Source organism: Silurus aristotelis, assembly GCF_946808225.1.
Source record: "Silurus aristotelis genome assembly, chromosome: 13".
In the NCBI taxonomy this organism is placed as follows: domain Eukaryota; kingdom Metazoa; phylum Chordata; class Actinopteri; order Siluriformes; family Siluridae; genus Silurus; species Silurus aristotelis.
In genome coordinates, this window is record NC_139586.1 from 14,566,625 (window position 1) to 14,587,838 (window position 21,214).

Here is a 21,214-nt window from a genome sequence, read left to right on the forward strand (position 1 = left end):
GGAGGATCATAGAGTGACGTATAAGAGTGGAGGAAGGTGCACACAGCTGGACTATGTTCCATGTAGTAGATACAAACTGAAGAAGATTAGACAATTGTGGCAGTTCAACCTCTGAGACCATCTCCTGAGACAGTGTTACCTTCAACTCCACAACTCCACTATTTGACATGTATAGGACAGGAAGAGCTGAATGATGTTATTATCAAAGCTAAATTAACAACATGTCAGTTAGATCCCATTCCAACAAATCTACTAAAGGAAGTGTTATATACAGCTGGTGAGTCTCTTCTGAATATTATTAACTCCTCACTATCGTTAGGTCATGTCCCTAAATCCCTCAAGCTAGCAGTTATTAAGCCCCTCATTAAAAAACCTCATCTGGATCCAAACACGCTATCGAATTATAGACCACATTCAAATCTGCCATTTATGTCTAAGATTTTAGAAAAGATTGTCGCTGCCCAGTTATGCTCCCACTTGCAAGAGAACAGTATCTTTGAGGAGTTTCAGTCAGGTTTTAGGCCCCATCATAGTACAGAAACTGCCCTAGTTAAAATCACTAATGACCTGTTTTTAGCTTCAGACCAAGGCTTCATCTCGCTGTTAGTTTTACTAGATCTTAGTGCTGCGTTCGACACTATAGATCATGATCTTCTCCTAGATCGCTTACAGAATTACATTGGCATTCAGGGACAGGCATTAAGCTTACCTGTCTGATCGTTACCATTTCGTAAATTTAAATGGAGAGCTATCCAGGCTAATGCTAGTGAACTATGGCGTGCCACAAGGTTCAGTTCTAGGACCCCTGCTCTTCACAATATACATGCTTCCCTTAGGAAATATTATTAGAAGGCATGGAATTAGCTTCAATTGTTATGCTAATGATACTCAGCTATATATTTAATCTAAACCAGGCGATACAGCTCAATTAACCCGAAAAACTGAGTGTGTTAAGGAAATAAGAGATTGGATGACCCATAACTTTCTACTTTTAAATTCTGATAAGACGGAGATTTTGCTCATCGGCCCAAAAACTAGTATACAGAAGCACCAGCATCTCAACCTGCATTTAGACGGATGCTCTGTAACCACTAGTTCAACAGTAAAAGACCTGGGAGTTATTTTAGACAGCAACTTATCTTTTAAAAATCATATCAACCAAGTTACAAAAACAGCCTTCTTTCACCTTAGAAATATTTCTAAGCTAAGAAATATGTTGTCTATATCCGATGCAGAGAAGCTCGTCCATGCGTTTATGACCTCCAGAATAGACTACTGTAATGCGTTACTAGGTGGATGTCCTGCGTCATTAATAAACAAGCTTCAGTTAGTTCAGAATGTGGCAGCCAGAATTCTCACAAGGTCAAGAAAATATGACCACATAACCCCGATCTCAGCTCCCTGAGATCTCAAAACTCAGGGCTTCTAGTAGTTCCTAGAATAGCAAAGTCCACTAAAGGTGGTAGAGCGTTTTCACATTTAGCTCCTAAACTCTGGAATAGTCTTCCTGACAGTGTTCGGGGCTCAGACACACTCACCCAGTTTAAGTGCAGATTAAAAACATATCTTTTTAGCAAAGCCTACACATAACACACATCGCATCATAACCTTGTGCTCCAGAACATCTGATCACATGCACATTATCAACTTGTGCTGTTAATATCATGAACAGCAGCTACGCTAATTCCTCTCCACTACTTCTCTTTCTCTCCCCATTCCGAGGCTTCCTGAGGTTTGGCCAGCTCCAGTCACGTCCCTCCTCATGAAGATTATGGACTTTAAAGAAGTAGATGCCAAACTCGCAAACATCCCGAACCATCTAGAGACGTACCAGTGCCAATTGGATCCCACTGCATGTGTGGAGTTTGACATTGGACTTCCTGAAGTGTTTAAAGGCTCTGGCATGGAGAAGCTGATGCTGGATCTGTGATGATCACAAATGTTGAGCTCAGTAGCTCCTACTTTTATACCAAAGACTGTTGAAAGAACATTTACTTATAATCTTATACTCCAGTGCTCATGTTAGTTCTCACTCTCCAGTGTTCTGTATTGTTGAAAGATTTATGATCAAACTCTTGATGTCACCCAAATGAGGATGGGTTCCCCTTTTGAGTCTGGTTCCTCTCAAGGTTTCTTCCTCATTACATCTAAGGGAGATTTTCCTTGCCACAGTCGCCATGGCTTGCTCATCAGGGATAAATGCACACCATTCACCTTGACTGTTGATTTCTGTAAAGCTGCTTTGAGACAATGTCTGTTGTGAAAGAAAGTGCTATACAAATGAACTTGACTTGACTTGACTTGATTAGAGACTGGACGGTGTTGGCAGGGGACAGTGTAGCTAGACAGCATCGGATTGTGGTCTGTAGGATGGTTTTGGAGGTGAAGAAGAAGAGTAGAGTGAGGACTGAAAGAAGAATAAGATGGTGAAGACTGAGGGAGGAAGATTGTATTGTGAGATTCAGGGAAGAGGTCAGACAGGGGGTCAGACTCGGTGATGATGAAGAGGTGCTGGATGATTGGGCAACTACTGCAGAAGTGATAAGGAAGACAGCTAGAAAGGTACTTGGTGTGACATCTGGAAATAGAAAGATAGACAAAGAAACGTGGTGGTGAAATGAGGAAGTGCAGGTAAGCATAATGAGAAAGAGGTTGGCAAAACAGAATTGGGATCGACAGAGTGATGAGAAAAGTAGGTAGGAGTACAAGGTGATGTGGCAGGAGGTGAAGAGGGATGTGGCGAAAGCCAAGAAAAAAGGCATATGAGGAGCTGTATGAGAGGTTGGACACTAAGGGAAAAGGATTTATACCGATTGGCCAGGCAGAGAGACAAAGCTGGAAGGATGTGCTGCAAGTTAGAGCAGTAAAGGATGGAGGTGGAAATGTGTTGACTAGTGAGGAGAGTGTTTAAAGAAGATGGAGGGAGTATTTTGAGCAGCTGATAAACAAGGAAAATGAGTGAGAGAGGGTTGGATGGTGTTGAGATGGTGAAGCAGGAAGTGGATAGGATTAGTAAGGAGGAAGTGAGAGCAGCGATTAAGAGGGTGAGAGGGAGTGGAAAGTCGGTAGGACCAGATGACATACCGGTAGAAGAATGGAGATATTTAGGAGAGATGGCAGTGGAGTTCTTAACAAGATTGTTTAACAAGATTCTGGAAGGTGAGAGGATGCCTGAGAAATGGAGAAGGAGTGTGCTTGTACCGATCTTTAAGAATAAGGGAAATGTGCAGACCTGCTGTAACTACAGGGGAATTAAGTTAATCAGTCACACTATAAAGTCATGGGAAAGAGTAGTGGAAGCCAGGCTGAGAGAAGAGGTAACCATCTGTGAGCAACAGTATGGTTTCATGCCGAGGAAGAGCACCACAGATGCATTATTTGCTTTGAGAATGTTGATGGAGAAGTATAGAGAAGGTCAGAAAAAGTTGCATTGTGTATTTGTAGATTTAGAGGAAGCGTACAACAGAGTGCTAAGAAAGGAGTTGTGGTATTGTATGAGGAAGTCAGGTGTGTCAGAGAAGTATGTTAGGGTGGTGCAGGACATGTATGAGGACAGTGTGACAGCAATAAAGTGTGTAGTAGGAACGACAGACTGGTTCATGGTGAAGGTTGGACTGCATCAAGGATCGGCTCTGAGCCCTTTCCTGTTTGCAGTGGTGATGGACAGGTTGATGGACGAGATCAGACAGGAGTCTTCCTGGACTATGATGTTTGCGGATGATATTGTAATTTGTGGTGAGAGGGAGGGCAGTGAAGTGGTGTGGTTGTGCAAAGTACAGTGCAAAGTATTAGAGATTGTGTTAGAGAAGTGAAGAAAAGAGTGCAAGCAGGGTGGAGTGGGTGGAGAAGAGTGGCAGGAGTGATTTGTGATAGAAGGGTATCTGCAAGTGTGAAAAGGAAAGTTTATAGGTCTGTGGTGAGACCTGCGATGTTGTATGGATTAGAGACAGTGGCATTGAGTAAAAGACAGGAGGTGGAGCTGGAGGTAGCAGAGCTGAAAATGTTAAGGTTTTCATTGGGAGTGACGAGGATGGACAGGATTAGAAATGAGTTTATTAGAGGGACAGCGCTTGTAGGACGTTTTGGAGACAAGGTGAAGGAGGCGAGATTGAGATGGTTTGGACATGTGCAGAGGAGGGACATGAAGTATATCGGTAGGAGAATGCTGAGGATGTAGCCACCAGGAAGGAGGAAAAGAGGAAGACCAAAAAGGAGGTTTATGGATGTGGTGGGGGAAGACATGCAGGTAGTTGGTCTGAAAAAGGTGAATGTAGAGGACAGGGGGGTATGGAGACGGATGATCCTCTTTGGCGACTTCTAATGGGAGAAGCCGAAAGAAGAAGAAGAAGAAGAAAAAGAAGAAAAAGATTTTTAATGTCACGTACGATTATAACTTAATTTATAAAGTTAATTGTTTACCTGTCATAGCCTTTATTGTTTTGCTAATCATTGCATATAAGCATGCTAGGTGATGCATGTGCATTCTGCCATGACTGTACTGTATGTCTTTCACGTTTGTATGTGGAGAGCTACTCATCTTCTGTTGTTCTAGTCTTAATAGACTCTTTTTTAACACTGTTGTTTAACACTTTCCTATTAGACCACAAATTCTTTTTTCTGTGCTAAGTTGATAAATACTGTGATAGCGCTGTGAACCAAAAAGTTATTATGGATTGACAATTGTAATACAAACACAGCCTATAGAAACTTTCTTTTAGCAATTTATATGCAAAACTAATTTCTATATGCATCACTACACTGCCACCATGTGGAAAAACACATATAATGATATCTCTCGTTTTTCCCCTCATGTCACTCCACTCACTACAAATTTAGAATTCCTAAATGTTCTTAATTTGACCCCTAATGGCTCAAGATACAACCCTTTTGAAAAATTGTAGGGACAAAATGAAGGAATGATTTACATAAAGTGAGGCAAATGTTCAGATAAGACTGAATTTGGCTGCCCGAACATGCTTTTCCAGATAAAATAATGGAGTTATAATCTCTGAGAAACGTCTAATGCTACATATTTAAGAAATTGCGTTTTTTTGGTTTTTTTGTGATAACAATTCAACGATGGTCAGAAATATCTTGCGTTGTTGTGTTGAAATTATTCCAAAGTATTGAAGCACAGCAATTTATCAGCCTTCCATTCAGTTCATACAATTCTTTCTTGCATCCAAATTGTTTGATCCAAATTTGACTCCGTAAAAGGATCTGCAAGAAGCAGAAGTCAGCTAAATGTCAAACATTTTTAACTACCAACAATGACAACATGGCACACTGTGGGGAATGTTTGAGCAGACTTTAAAAATAAGACGACGTGCTGTCCATCCATTACCCCTGCAGTTTCCAAGGTTTAATAAGGACAGCGCATATTCACTTTGCTGCTTTAGTGACTAAAATCTGTCAGTGATGTCAGTGCTATGGAGCACAAGGGTTTAACCTGAGAGATCATCTCAGTATCTTTATGAGATCTGCCTTAAAAGTATTGATTGTTGATTGCTGATTTGTACAGAAGAATAAGACGTCAGATTGGTTACCATAGTTGTCCTTCTTCAAATATACTAAAACTAAATAAATGGCATTCAATAAATTGTAAATAAGTTAAAAGTTAAAATATAAAAAAAATGATGAATCTAAAGAATTTAATTAATAAAAATGCTAATTAAAGTATAAGATGTGTGAGATAAGACACTCAATTTTAACATGCAAAAAAATACTGTAGAATTACAGTAAAACACCTGTGATTGAATTGTCTGCTGTAGTGTCTATTACACCTTTTTTTTTTTTTTTTTTTTTTTTTTTTTTTACCAATTTAATAAAATACTTTAAAATGCATTTTTATTATGGTCCCCTGGAAGTGTTCATGATATTAAATTTGAGACCCAATAGGATTCAGGAAATATTTTCCTTTGATGTACAGTATTCAAATGCATTATTTATTTAATATTTGTGACCACACAATCATAACCTGCCCTAGATATTTTTTGAACCCCTCTCTGCACTGAATAAAAAAATTATTTGTTGGATTTACTCAAGTGAGTTATGGACATTGATTCCACATAATTAACTTTAGGCTCACAGAATCCTACACATTCGCACAGAGTAGTGTTATTATAATCATTTGGTGTTAATCAGACTTTAATGAAGTAAAGTGTAAATGATGTAATTAAGTTATCCTAAGATAATTTGGGGAGTGGTAGGCCAGTGGTGAAAGTGGTGGGTTATTGATTGGAAGGTCAGGGGTCCAAGCCCTAGTATCACCAGACTGACACTCTTGGGCCCTTGAGCAAGGCCCTTCACCTTCTGTGCTCAAGGGGCCCTGTACCATGGCTGACCCTGTGAAGGATATGCAAAGAAAAAATTTCACTATGCTGTAATGTACTGTATATGTGACAAATAAAGGCTATTCTATAATGTATATGATGACATCAGTAAAGTTCTTTACTGTCAATAAGCCTGTAAAGAGGCTGACTTGGCTCGGCCTGTTAGATTTCCACGTTCCGGCTGTTGATCCTCAGGAGCAGGAGCTCTTCACCATCATTCACATCTTCTTTAAATGGACTGGGGATTTCTTTATGTCTAGTACTGCCTGAGCAAATGATAGTAGATTAATAAAATGTAGCTGCAAATCATAATTTAAGAGGCCAATTTTAATGAACTCATCGTTAATTACTAAGGTATGTACTAGGGTAAGTTCATGATTAGTGAATGCTTATTCATGTAATGACTTTGCAGCTGCACATAATAAACCTTCTATCGATTGCACATGCACTATGACATACGGTGCCCAGCTTATTTAAAGAAAATGTAAATGAGGGCAAAAGGGTAGGAAATATGGCCAGAGTGATAAGTTGCAGGAAGGGGGACTGAAAATCACATGAAGATAAAGAGATATTGATAATTTTTTGAAGAGTTGTAAGCAGAAACAGTATACAGTATATAATTTTATCATTCTATCATGTGATTTATAATTGTATCACTCCCCCTGAAAATGAACTGTGATCAGAGCAGCTATCCATGTAAGTCAAGGCCAGGAGTAAACCAGCAGCACAGGTACAAATAGTACACCAAAAATGATAAAATAATGCACATTTAATTTATGCATCATTCAGATCAACATACGGTTTGGTACTCCTTGGCCTATATTTAAGAGTACATTTGATAAAGTTTCCTGTGCTGTTTATTAAGCTTAATTAATGCATTAACAAACAAACTTGTTAACATTGTTAACATGTAATTAAGTTGGCCATTAGTAACACACAAATCATTATTACTCCAGTCCTGTAGCACCACAGATGACTGGAGCTTGAGGAGATAAATGAGTGACATGAGAAGACAGTCCTCCAGAGGGGGCTTCAAAAAAAGAATCCTTAATATCCTTAACCAATGAACGTTGCTTTTGGAAGCCAATGTAAGAGCTGGCATAAAGAGTCTGGTGCTTTTGGATTATCTAAACCAGGGGTCACCAACCTTTTTGAAACTGAGAGCTTCTTCTTGGGTACCGATTAATGTGAAGGGCTACCAGTTTGATACACACAGTTTTCAGGTTAATCTGAAATAACAAATTTGCTCAATTTACCTTTTATTAAATATTATTAATAATAATTAATGATATTTATCTATGTGTAGACAATGATCATTAATGATTTCTCATAATAATTATCAACAATAATTTAACAAAGTAGGAAACAGCTATTTTTAGTCACCACATTGGTGACCCCTGATCTAAACAGTCTGGCAAGCTGTTCTAGTGTGTTAATTGCAATGCCATGTTTATGTGAAGGCAATGAAATGGAGACGGGCGTATTTCATTTTTTTTTTTGTGGTTTCGATAACCTCAAAACAAAACAGACCATTTTAATGTATGTTACACATTATTCTGAGACTTAGGATGTAGTTATGAGCAAGAAAAATCTTTGTGGCAAATGTAATATGTCACAAAATGTCATAAAAATTCGATACTCAGGCTCAAGTAATAAAGCTTGATCGTCAAAGGTTTTATAGAAGGTAAAACAGGATTAGAAAGGAATCAATATGTATTAGAAATGTATTTAAAGTTACAATATAAAGAATTACAGTTTCTGAGATATAGGAAATTGCTTTTGGCTACAAGGTCAGTTTTATTTCTTCTTCTTATCAGAGGGCAATAACTTGTAAAAGTCCAGTTCTTTCCAAAACTCAATATAAAAATCTACATTTTGCTCAAACTAATAATGCAAGGTAAATAAATCAATGAATACTTTGTAATAAATAAATCCATGGTAAAAGAATACCAGACATAAAAAATAAAAATACCATTTTGTGTTGTTTTAATCATTGGACTGACACTGAGGATATACAGTCTGGTGCTAAAGTTAACATCTGACATTTTAATTCTCAAAAGTTTAAATGTACTCTTTTTCTTATGTTTATTTTAAACATTTTATCTAGGGGCCAGAATCCTACAGCGTTCATAGCGACGTCGCTTTTTGATCCTTCGATGTCGGCTCTTCCTATCATTGTGAAGCAGAATTCACCAAGCGTTGGATTGTTCACTCACTAACAAGGAACGTGAGCTGGGTTTAGACCGTCGTGAGACAGGTTAGTTTTACCCTTCTGGTTCTATGCGTTTCCTTATTTACACTATGCTAAGTCAGTGCACATCTCCATGTATTAATGGTGGGGAAATATATATTTCTAATTTTTCTCCCCTCATACAAATTATCTTCATTAATATCATAAAACAAATCTGAACGCTTCTATTATCTAACCTATTAAGTGCAGTTCCAAAAGAGAACACCAGATGGCAAGCAAATTCAACTCATTAAGCACCAGGAAAGAATTTATCAAATGTTTACAGTATGTAATTTGTATGATTTAAGACTTTTTTTAATTATTTACTCAGCTAATCACAGTTCAGCAACCAGTAGAACATTGCCTATTTTTTTTTTTTCTGTTTCAGTCTTCAACTCTAGTTTTGGTTCCCAGTGTAGCCTCAGATTTCTGTCCCTGGCTGACAGGAGTGGAACCTAATGTAGTTTTTTACTCTTAAAGCACATTCTGTTTAAGCTTTGTAGTGCTGTGCATTTTGAGATGCTTTTCTGCTCCTTATGGTTGTAAGACGTGGTTATATGAGTTAGCTCTGTGAGCGCTAGCCAGTCTGGCCGTTCATGTCTTAAAATTAGATAGATAGATAGATAGATAGATAGATAGATAGATAGATAGATAGATAGATAGATAGATAGATAGATAGATAGATAGATAGATAGATAGATAGATAGATAGATAGATAGATAGATAGATAGATAGATAGATAGATAGATAGATAGATAGATAGATAGATAGATAGATAGATAGAACTTTATTGTCATTGCATTGTACAGGTACACACAAAGAAATGCCACTTGGCATATACCAGTGCAAAATTTAGCAATCGTGCAAATAGTGCAGATAAATATGTAGCATATTTACTGCATGTGATATATATGTAAACATATGTACAGTGAATAAATATAAAGGCTCTAGCAGTGCAGAGATGTGTGGACATCGTTGAGAAGTACAGGTAAATGTTCTAAGGCTGTGGCATTGAAGAGGAAATGTGCAGAAGTAGAAGGTTATAAGATTATGGCATTTAAGAAATGTTGGAAAAAAGCTGTCCCTGAACCTGCTGTTTCTTGTGTGTATGTTCCTGTATCTCCTTCTGATTCAAGGAGGTTAAACAATTTGTGACTGGGATGTAAAGAGTCCTTAACAATGTTGTGAGCTCTGCGCCGACATCTGCTGTGGTGAAGGTGTTCAATGGCAGGTAGTTGGGTGCCAGTGATGCGTTGGGCGGTTTTGACAACCCTTTGCAGGGCTTTACGTTCACACACAGTGAAGCCTCCATACCATACAGTGATGGAGTTGGTCAGGATGCTCTAGATGATGCAGCGGTAGAACCTCCCTGGGGACAGATGGGCTTTCTTGAGACTTCTCAAGAAGTACAGGCGTTGTTGTGCCTTAACCAGAGCTGAAGTGCTCTGGTGCCAAGACAGATCCTCAGAGATGTGAACTCCCAGGAACTTGGATTTCCGAAAGTCCACGATGATCTCTTTAGTCGTCGAGGTGTTGGGGGTCAGGTTGTTGGTTGTTGGTTACCTGCCTTACCTGTTTTAACATTTCTCTTCACCGGAACTAAGGGGGGCGAACCTGATCCACCATAACAAAGCCCCCAGTGCAGAAATTAAGCTCTTTGGAGTAGAAGAACAAAACAACAGAAAAACAAAGGGGTCTTGTTCAGAGCCCTAGCTTTAACCCCACTGCACACCTTTGGGATAAACTGGAAGTGGAGCCTCCTCACACAACTTCAGTCCCTTGTCTCACTGATGTTCCTGTAGCTGAATGAACACAGATCCACACAGCCACACTCAAAAATCTAGTAGACATCTTTTGCAGAAGAATGAGGCTTATTATAACAGCAAAGAGGGATAATGCCAAATTAATGCCCATGGTTTTGGAATAAGATGTTAACCAGTCAGATATACACATACTTTGGGGCAAAAAGTGAAGACTATAAATAGACTTTTAGAAATTAATAGTACTTTAATGGGTGCTCTGGTCCTTTGGCGTATTTACATATGCATTACAGTTGTCATGGCAACTTCAACTGCAACCTCATCTTTTAAAAAAATACAGCTTATATTTTCAAGGGCAAGGCCCATAACCCTCTATGCTCCGGGGGTCCCTTACGAGGGAAATATCAAGGTCCGTGACGTCGGAGTGACGTAGGGCCGCCTTCCCGTGGGCTCACCACCTGCAGGAGGGACCGTAAGGGACGGTGCTGTGAGGATTGGGCAGCAGTCGAAGGCGGGGGCCTGGTTAGACTGCTGCCCCCGCGACCCGAATTACGGATAAGCGGGAGAAAATGAATGAAAATGAAATAATGAGCTTATATTTTCAATACAAATTTATTATAACATGTTAATAAAAATGTATATGAATCTATAATAATATTGACGCATATATATGTAATTAATACATATGATATTTACAAATAATTGAATATGCATGCATCTACAAGTGGATGTGGATGGGGAGGAGGGTCACTTCTTATAGGACAAAGAGAATAATGCCTCACGATATTCTCTAAATAAATAATAAAATCCTTATTGTCTTTTAATAAATATGTATGGAGTATTTGAGTGGTGTGGTGTGAGTTACAGAGCAACAGCAACCCTTATGTCGGACCTGTTTGGCCCTCGAGCAAGAACCTTCACCCTCTTTGCTCCACTGTATAACGGCTGACACTGAACTCTGACCTCATGTAAATGTTAATGTACATTACAGCAGAGAGAAATTATTTCTTTGTATATCCCAGTGATGTTAGAAAGCTGGGGTCAGAGTGCAGAGTCAGCCATGATGCAGCACTCCTGGAGCACAGAGAGTTAAGGGCCATGCTCAAGGGCCCAAGAGTGGTCTTGAACCCCAGACTTTCCAAGCTGTAAACCACAGCCTTAACCTTTAAGCTACCACGATTATATGCAATTATAATGGATTTATATATAAATCACTGTAGGGCATTTACATTTAAGAACAACAAGCAAGATTGGTCCAAATTTTGGCATATGTTCCACCTCGATTTAATTTGAATTTTAAAAAACTCAACAGATGATGACAGTGTCCTTATTCTTACGTTTTTCTCTGATTTTTCTTTTAAAACCTGGACTCTTATATTGAAACTAACACACGTAGGCCGCCATTTTTAAAGCATCTCTCCTGCACTTGCTTCACATAGACCGTATATATTAAGCCTCGGCTCGCCGGTGGATTTATATTCTCAGCGCGTCCTTTGTGTGATTCTATGCGTCTCTTTCTTTAAGGAAAAAAAAAAAAAAACACAACAGAACGAGGCACGGATCTTTTTTTTTTTCTTTCTTTTTTTGTTCTTCTTCCTCCCCGATTCCAGGACACCGAGCTGAGCCGCAGATGTGCGCGAGCGCGGTGCGGGGATGGTGAGAGAGGTTCGAGACCTGCTTATCTTCTTTATCTTCATCATCATCACCACCGCCGCCGTCGCTGTGGATTTGTCAGGGATTTATTTCGCTCGGGACGCAGGGACGGGAGCAAAGCAGTACGCCTGAGAAGAGAACCGGAGGAAAAAAAAACCGAGACTACAATAAACGGGTAAATAAACAAGTCGGATCTTGTGCGCCTTTTGTAAATAAATAAATAAATACGAAAATTTGCCTTGCGGAATGTGCGGCGATATGCGTGTGTATGAGTGTGTCATTGTGTGTGTGTGTGTGTGTGTGTGTGTGTATATGTGGGGGCATGTTAACGCCTAGACAAGACACTTTTGTTCAAGAGAGATCTGTTTTTAATAAAATAAGCATTTTGCGCAATTTTTGAAATGATGGCAAATAAATAAATAAATAATACCATGGACGCATCTTAATGATCGGATTTGGTTGATGTTTTGAAAAGCATTAAATTGTAAATTTTCCGCATATATATATATATATATATATATATATATATATATATATATATATATATATATATATATATAATATAAAATATTTGAATGAATAAAGTCTCTGTTTCTGCATTATGCAATTGCAATGGATTGCTGCGCACCGCACCGAAGGGTTCAGCCATAAAAATATGAATATGAAAATGTTAGTAAGAAATGTTTGAATAAATAGTATGGGTTAATTAAAGACCATTGCGATTTTGTGTGCGATTAGATTTTGTGCCGAATTGCACTCTGAAACGAAAACGCGGACTTCATTCCCCCCGGCGCGTTAGGGCCAAAATAACATCCCACACCGCCACACAGCACAGAGAGAACATCCTAGAAACAAAACGCTCTTAGATACATTTATAAATATTTTCCCATTTATTTTTAATCTATATTGATCATTTAGAATCCTGTTTTGCAGTTCAGGTTTTTGTTTTATTTTTGACTAGAAATGTCCTGCATTGCTTGTATCTGTGTATCCAATCGGAATTAACCCCTGAATGGGCGTGGCCTAACATGACATACTGCTGCCAGAACCTATGGGAAACCCTGGAAATCCCAGTAAATCAACCCACACATCAATCAGATATCTGGCACTTTAGAGAATGAATAGTTTTTAAATATATATTTGTTTTTAAAATATATATTTGTTTTAAATACACAGGTGTTTTCAAGTGTTATAAAAAAAATGGGATGCCACACTGAACGACTAAACGCATACTATATTGCGCATATGTAAAAACATGACTTTTTTTGTTCTGTCATTACTGTCAAACTTTTGTTTACTTCCTTCGCCGCCTTGAAGCGATGCAACTGCGTGTGAACTTTGCGTCCGCTTTCCTCAGAATCAGAAAGAGCGTTATTGGCAAGTTTGTTTGCACTTACAAGGAATTTGTTTTGGTGACAGAAGCTTCCAGCTGCACTTTTTTTATTTTTAATTAAAAAAAATTTTTTAAAGTGTGCAACTGGAAGCTTCTGATTGTAATTCTGTGAAATGTTCAGATAACACTTTGAGTGGCATTAAGAGTAACAACGTGGTTATCTGGCACAACAACGGCAGTACATCATCATCCCTGGCTTGTTTGAGTTGTACGGGTCATTTGCTGTGTCGCATGCTAAAAATCATGTCATCCTTTTTGAATAGCTCTGTTTTCTCAGTCCACAATACAGCATGAAAAATGGCATTTGGCAAATGTAATTTATTTATTTATTTTTTTTAAAAGCTTCAATTTTGTTGGACAGAAACGCTATCTTTTGAGTGGATGGAAGGACATATCAAAAGCAAAGATGTGCTTTCAGATTTGTTAGGATTAATGTGAACATAGCCAGTAGGTTGTAGATTATATTTCTTCACATACATCTAAAGGAACACCAATAAAGCCCTTTTCACCTTGTAATTTTAACTCTTCAACTTAGTGTATTCTACACAAAAGTTCCCTCTTTGTTTATTTCCATTCTTTATTTTGAAATGAGTTAGATCAGATACTACATCTAATTACATTTGTCCCTGACTACTAATCAGTATATTTTGTTGTGAGAATTAATCAACATAATATTTTTCGCTAACATTACCTTAATAATCTGCAACTATAGCGTGTTGCTTCGCTGCTACCTGCTTTCTGCGGTTGCAGTTTCAGTCCAAACTGTTGCATGAATATTTGTAATTCACTACAGTTAAACTGAACCAGTAGCCACTCACGTCTGCATGTTATAGAGCCTATTCGTGTTTTATTTTGTTGTTTTTTTTCCCTCCAGAGGATAGAAAAGTCATTATTACAACTTGCAAATAACCATTTCGGAGGCACCACATAGTATTCAAATTTCCATGGGTTTTTTTTGTTTGTTTGTTTTGTTTTGTTATGGTGTGTGAATTCTCACTTTTCAACTACAGCTACATTTTGTTGTTTATATAGTTCTCGCAGAGTTCTTATTGTAGGTTGTTGCCACCAGCTAGTAATCTAATGAGAACTGCCAAAACGCTCACCATGTTTTGAGATTTATTTCGTGCCCAATTTTTTTTATATCTGTATTTATTCTCACATTGTTCATTTTAAATAATACAGCACAGATCCTAGTGTTTTTTTTGTTGTTGTTTGTTTTTAAATAGGAATCAGGATTAGCACAATCATTCTCTGGAATTTCTCCCAATTTGGGAGGAACATTTTTTTTTTTTTTTCCCATTCTGCCAGTCTGGTGGAAATCTGATCAATAAAAGAGATAAAACGTGTGTAATATTTCATCAGATTGCTGCTCAGTTCGACACAGTCATTGTTTTTGCTTTCAAATAGCCACACCTCCAAATGAGGATATAAATTTGAAGATAAACTTTTATGATGTAATTATGGAATGTAAGATAGTATATCTTTTTAAAACATTTACTTTTTGGTTTGATTTTGTGCAATAGTAGATCGTCATGATGAATGCCATGCCTTTTGAATTGTTCAGGATGATGAAAGGGTGTGTCTTAAAACATCAGTCCAAATGGAAATCTAGATGGTGTCTCAAATTACCTGATATACATTTGTGCCATTTATCCCTAGTTTTTGCAATTCACTAACCTTTTTGTAAATCAATATCCATTATATCCAAAACCTAAAACATTTACGTGCACAGTGAGCCTTTAGTGTTCTCTGGGGAATAACGTCAAACTCGAAATCCCCTTAAACTCCCCCTGTGTGGGGTTTCTTATTCCTTACAGAATCTAGGTAGACTACAATAGACTTTCACTGTGACTGTGAGAATGCATTCTAACGATATATATGTATAAAATATGCAAGACTAAAACATTTATAATACAGGCGCAGGCATAAATCGGGATCGAAGCATGTGCATATTTCATGTACACATTAAAGTTTACTCTCCATTAATCTCTATTAGGCGTCAAAAAGTCTCAAGCTCAAAGATCCCTTGATACCTGTTTGGGGCTTGAGCTTGAAATTGCATCAATATTATCGTGGCTTTTAAACCACAAGAAACAGTAGAGGTTAGCTTGGGTTTATTTATTTTTCATAACTGTATTAATAAGAGTATTTTAGTGTTGTTAGTTGGTGTCAGTGTGCTTGTGTTACTCTATTGTATGTGGCTAGGCTTGTCCTAAACCTAAACCTCTGTTCTGTATTCTGTGTCAGACTTCTTGCCAGTGGTTTTAATACTTGTCTTAGTCTCACAAGATATAGTTCTAAACTTGACAGAGTTTTTTGTTGGTGTTGTCTATTATTTGTATTTATCCTATGGTCAGTCTGAATACTCGATTCTGATTGGCTGATAGGTGTGAGTTCTTGAGCATTAGTAAATAAGTGTGTCCCGTATAAACAACTGTAATCATAGTAGCATTCAGTTACAGTGACAGTGTGACAGCTACTGTATTGTATACCTTTTCTAATGACCTTACTAAGCTTAAATAGATTTAATAGGTATTTTTTTTTCCCCCATATGTTCTTTGGTGAATGTGAAAATTTTTATATGTACATTAAAATTAGATATAATAAACGGCACAAGGAATAGAGCCTTTAATTCAGACATGCAATCACTCTCACTATCTAATTACCATTTTTTTTTAAATTCATTCAAATAAATGTTAAATTAAATCATATATTACATAACATGTTCCTCTGAATTGTGTATTGAAATTGTGTAGAGCATGTTAAGATGTGCATTATCCCTAAGGAGAAATTATTCTTTATAGAAAACAGCCTAATCATTGGCACAGTGCATTAATTAACCCAGTTAGTTGAGGTAAAGGCTTAGCTTGGAAAGTATTAATGTGGTATTGGACTCACCTTGGACTCTGTTTTGAAAATCTATTCCATAGCATTTTTCTCTAAAATAAAGGCTGCAATGGGGTTTAATTGAATTAAACAATAAATTAACAATAATTAAAAAAAAGCATGTTAAAATAAAAATAGAATGCACAGTAGGAAATAGAAATAGAATTTGCAGAATTTACAACCATAAGCAGCATTTGCATATACCAGAAGGCAACAGCATTCCTGAATATTCCTAAGATTCTTACGTTTTTGTGTAAAATGTGCACTTGTTTGTGCAAGAAATGTTTTTTTTAAGTTAATAAAATAATTGTACTTTATGCCAAATTACTGTGTTGTAACAAGAATAAAGGTCATGCTTTGTCATCCTACAACTACAACACTGACTTTTCCCTTCTAACTTCATGCCCCTAGATGTCTGCTTCTTTAATCAATAAGCATCTGTTTATTTTAAGCATGTAAGTAACCTGTTTCCTAGATATTTATATGATTTAATGACATTTTTTCAGAACTGTGTTTCTCGGAGAAAATGTTTGAGAGAGATTAAGAGAGTTTAATAATGTGTAGAAAATTGGCCATGCTTCTTTCCACTATGATAACCTTTCCTTTATGATTGCGTGCGTATATGCGTGTCCCCAGTCTTTGTGAATAGACCAACATGGAGCTCTATGAAACTACTCGCATTTATATTTGCCATTGATCCTGTTTAGTTTTTGAATCGCTATTTTAATTCTTTTTGTAGAAGACCTCAAAGGAACACCCTGTACCAGGCCTACTAACCCCAAGAGGAGGAATTCATAGTCCTGCCAAGGTGTGTGTGTGTGTGAGAGTGAGAGCGTGTGAGCGGGAAAGGGCAAATCTAAAAATGGAGCACATTTTCGATATAGTCCTTTTAACAAAGCACTTTTCTTAAATGGAACGAGGGGTGCATGCGTATTTGAGGTTTTACGGAAACTATCAGGCGCTTCTGATCTTGGCAGAGGAGGGAAAAAATGCTGTATAGAATAATTAGTAATAAGATGACAAAGAAAAATGTGGATCTAAACTTCTCCACTATCTACATTTACCTAAAACAGAGGAGTCTCATTCTTCCACTCATTTTGTAATTACTGTAAATACATGTGTATACGAGTGCAGTCCATTTTCTGTTTTCATTTCTTTTTACAATCCACTTTTATGTTTACATTTAAAGCATATGATTTTTTTTTTTCCCCCGAGTGACATGCAGAAGTATTTGTTACTGTGAACGGTTTGACTGTGCTGGTTCTTCACCAGTGCAAGATCTTCAGACTTTTTTTGTTTAGATTTTTTACATTGTGTATATTTTCAGTTTCAAATTCATGATGAACATTGCAATTGTGGAAACAATTTGGGTGTGTCTAAGATCATCAGTCCAAATGGAAATCTAGATAGTCTCTCATTTTGCCAAATTATTCTTAAGAACATTTGTGCGATTTTTCCCCTTTTTTTCCACATTGTGTATATTTTAAGTTTAAATGATATTATAATTTGATTTGCTCACCCTGATCAACACACATGATCTGTGATATTCCAAATCTGGTCTAATTTACAGCACAAATGATGTCGATCAGCCTGCTTATTTACTGTACACATTTGTTTAAAAACTAGTTAAATTATTTTTGTGTATACCAGTTGTCTGTTCTTGTTTTTGCCAGTCAGTATGCTTGTTGTCTATTTAATTGCTAAAATTAATCCAAATAATCTGACTGTTAAACCCCAGTATGTATAGCAATTAATATAGCAAGCATTTTCTTTTTTTTTAATTGTCTGTGCTGATTTTAAGGGAATGCTAAATTTTATATAAAGATGTCCTGTACAATCGAATGCCTCCAACTTTGTGGTAACAGTTTGGAAAAGAACCACATATAGCAGGAAATATCAGGTGACCCAATACTTTTGAGAATTTAGTGTATTTGACCTGTTTCCTGTTTTAGACAATAAAAGTTATTGAAAGTAAAAAAATTTTTATTAATAAATGCAAACATTTTTACATTTACCATGACTGAAAGTGTCACAAAACCAAAGATTAGTAATGGCCAAAGAGGGGAATGGGACGAAGATTCCAGGGGGTTGCTGCTGCTGCTACCTTTATGTCTACGATGTCCACACACTTAAAAGCCACTCCAATTTACAACCCTAACCCTAAGTCCCACATTTAAACCAGAAAAACATTTAATTAGATAAATTTTTTTTCCCCAAGAAACCCTTGGATTGACAGCACATTGTAATAGTAATTTCATGGTGTAATTCCAAAGCAGCATTAATATCACAGTTAAAAACCCCTGCAAAACAATCATTTGACATTAATTTGTTGATTTAAATTTTTTTGTTGTTATTTTTTGAGAGGTGGGGGGTTGAATTAGGGGTGGAGAAAACTTTTGAGTGATCATTCTTACAGCCTAAATGTCATCAGGTCTGTTGTGTATATAATATTCTGCAGTTTTCATCAATTTGGTGTGGCTTCATCTTTCTCCTGTTGCTGCATGCCTGGTTGACTGAGATAACTGTTACGCTTTCAGAATGATTCTGCATCAGGTGTTCGCTGATACGTCCTCTTGTAACTGGTAACTGATCAGTTTCTTCAGGAGCGAGATAAACACCTCGTCTTCCTCTCTGGGGAAACTGCATGGCTGTTTGTGATAGCTGCTTGGGCACTGAGAAATTATCAACATTTGTCTATTCCAGGGCAAATGGTTTGCTATATGTGAAAAGTTTGTCATCAGAGTCATTTTAACTGCTAGAAGCAGTACTTTATTGTGACTAAAGTGGTTAATCCTCCCGGAGACATTTTAGTACTACACCACTGAGCTTCACTGTGAATATATAGATCACAGAACAATTCAATTTTTTTTTTCTTTTTGCTTGCTTGGTTCTTTTCCTATTTCTTTTAATTTTGGTAAATTAGTTTTTCTTCTTTATCTGTTAATTATCTCTAAATATCCTCCATTTTGTCCTTAGTAAGCATTCTGTTCTTACTATTTTATTTAGCGTTTTTGTTCTTCCAATTACTGTAGCTCTCTCACATTGACTTGTTTTCATATTTCATACTTTGCTCTTGTTCTCATTTTCCATTTTTCTTTGTTACATCACTGAATACTCTGTCTTTTTGTAATAATAAAATACTTGCTTTCCTTGCTTTTTATGTTATTTACTAATTTAAGGGCTAAAACATACAGGGACAATAATTGGTGAATTATTTCTGTAAAGCTGCTTTGGGTCAGTGTCTACTGTTAAGCGTTCATACAAGAAAATGTGCCTAAATTGATTTATTAATTTCTGTATCCATCTATTGCATATTTTTTTCCTTCCCATTTACTTTGAGAAATGAGACCGGAATGGTCGGTTAAGGTGTGTGTGTGTGTGTGTGTGTGTGTGTGTGTGTAATATTAATTAATTTGTCTTCTGCATCTGTGATCCACATAGTCTTTAAATTGACTGTAATGATCCGAAGCTCTGTTATATTTTTGGAGTCTTGTCTGTGTTGCACTTGAATATGATGCAAATACTGATGTAGGGAAGTAATGTGATGTGTGTACATGCCACCATGCTGATTGCTAATGCCACTGGAGGACAGTCATCCAAGTCTCATGATGTCTGTACAAATCAAGGGCAAAACTCTGACTGGTTTTGGCAGATGTTTTTGGGACATTCTGCTGTAGGTGTCAGAGATTGAAAATGATGTGTAGAGAAAGTGAGTCACTCCACTTTTTAGTGTGTGTATCGATTAGAGGTTTCAATTTCCAAAGAGAGAGCTTTTGATGTAATAGGAATTGATCATTTGCAACAAGGTTAGCTTTTTTTTTTTTTTTTTTTTTTTTTTTTTTTTTTTTGCCTGCTAGATTGTTATTTTGCTCACTAGGTAAATCTTTGACTCACTAAATCAGCTCCCATGTGCTCGGTTTGCTTTTAGTCATTAAATCCGATTTTGCTTTCAAAGTTATTCACTATTTAGTTTTTTCTTTTTCATTTTCAGGTTAACATTTACTTGTTAGTATTTGCTTGCTCACTGGCTCAATCTTTGCTTGTTAGCTTTGCACCCATTAGATTAGCTCTCATGCACTTAATTAGCTTTTACTTTCTATACTTCTGTGGACTTTCACTGATTAGTTGGTTTTGCTAGATTGTTAGGTTAGGTGTTATTGATTGCTTTAGCAAAAAATAACTAGTTTGTGCTCTCTAGGTTAGAGTTTGTTTGTTAGGATTGCTTTCCTGAACTAAATTAGCTCCTTTGCTCAGTTATCCTTCATTCCCTAAGATTAAACTTGACTTGCTAGGTTAGATTTTGCTCACTACAGTAGTTAGATTATCTTGTTAGTTTACAATGACTCGATTTAAAGGCTGTTCTGCCAAACAAAATTTCAAAAGAAACAATTTCGTAATTGTTTCCTCATATTGGTTTTTGCCTTAAATCCTATTTAGACTGGATTAGTTTTGCATGAAGAGGTAGGGTTCTGTAATTACACCTGTATATTTGGGGATTTTAGTCATGTCTGAATCAGTTGCCTATATATTTTATGGACTGTGCATTCCCGCTTCTGGAAATATTGCACAATATAGAAACACCAGTAGGAATAACTCCAGATAATATACAGTATATTGTGTCTGAATCGACGTTTAAAAATAATCCGTTTAATTCTGAGCGAAGAGGTGCTCAATTCTATCAGTGCAAAAACGCTTTTTTATAGTCTCTTACAGCAGCCAAAACCAAGTTGGTTAAGGTTAAAAATGCAGCACAACATATTTTAGACAACAATATAAAAAGGATTTAAAGTAGTACTGTAATGCACTAATGCGATAAACATCAGCCTGACTTCTCTCCTCTGGTATTTAAATTTTTTTTACCAGTCCACTAACTTGCTGTCTAATTATGCAGCAGAAATGCAAGAGATCATGCATGCAACATGCAGACGAAAGACCATGCATGTAAATATTATATGCAAAG

General features: G+C 36.9%; 1 protein-coding gene across 5 annotated transcripts in view; it reads left to right on the forward strand.

The window, feature by feature from the left end:
- Positions 1-11,764: 11,764 nt before the first annotated feature.
- Positions 11,765-21,214, forward strand: part of tmem63bb (transmembrane protein 63Bb) — a 59,222-nt gene continuing 49,772 nt past the window's right edge. For 2 of the 5 annotated variants that reach the window (XM_083558732.1, XM_083558736.1), the window contains exons 1-2: positions 11,765-12,150; positions 16,994-17,062. The gene's annotated coding sequence lies outside the window, so the exon portion shown is untranslated. The remainder of the gene's footprint in view (positions 12,151-16,993; positions 17,063-21,214) is intronic. The other 3 variants (XM_083558734.1, XM_083558735.1, XM_083558733.1) reach the window with 3 other exon arrangements.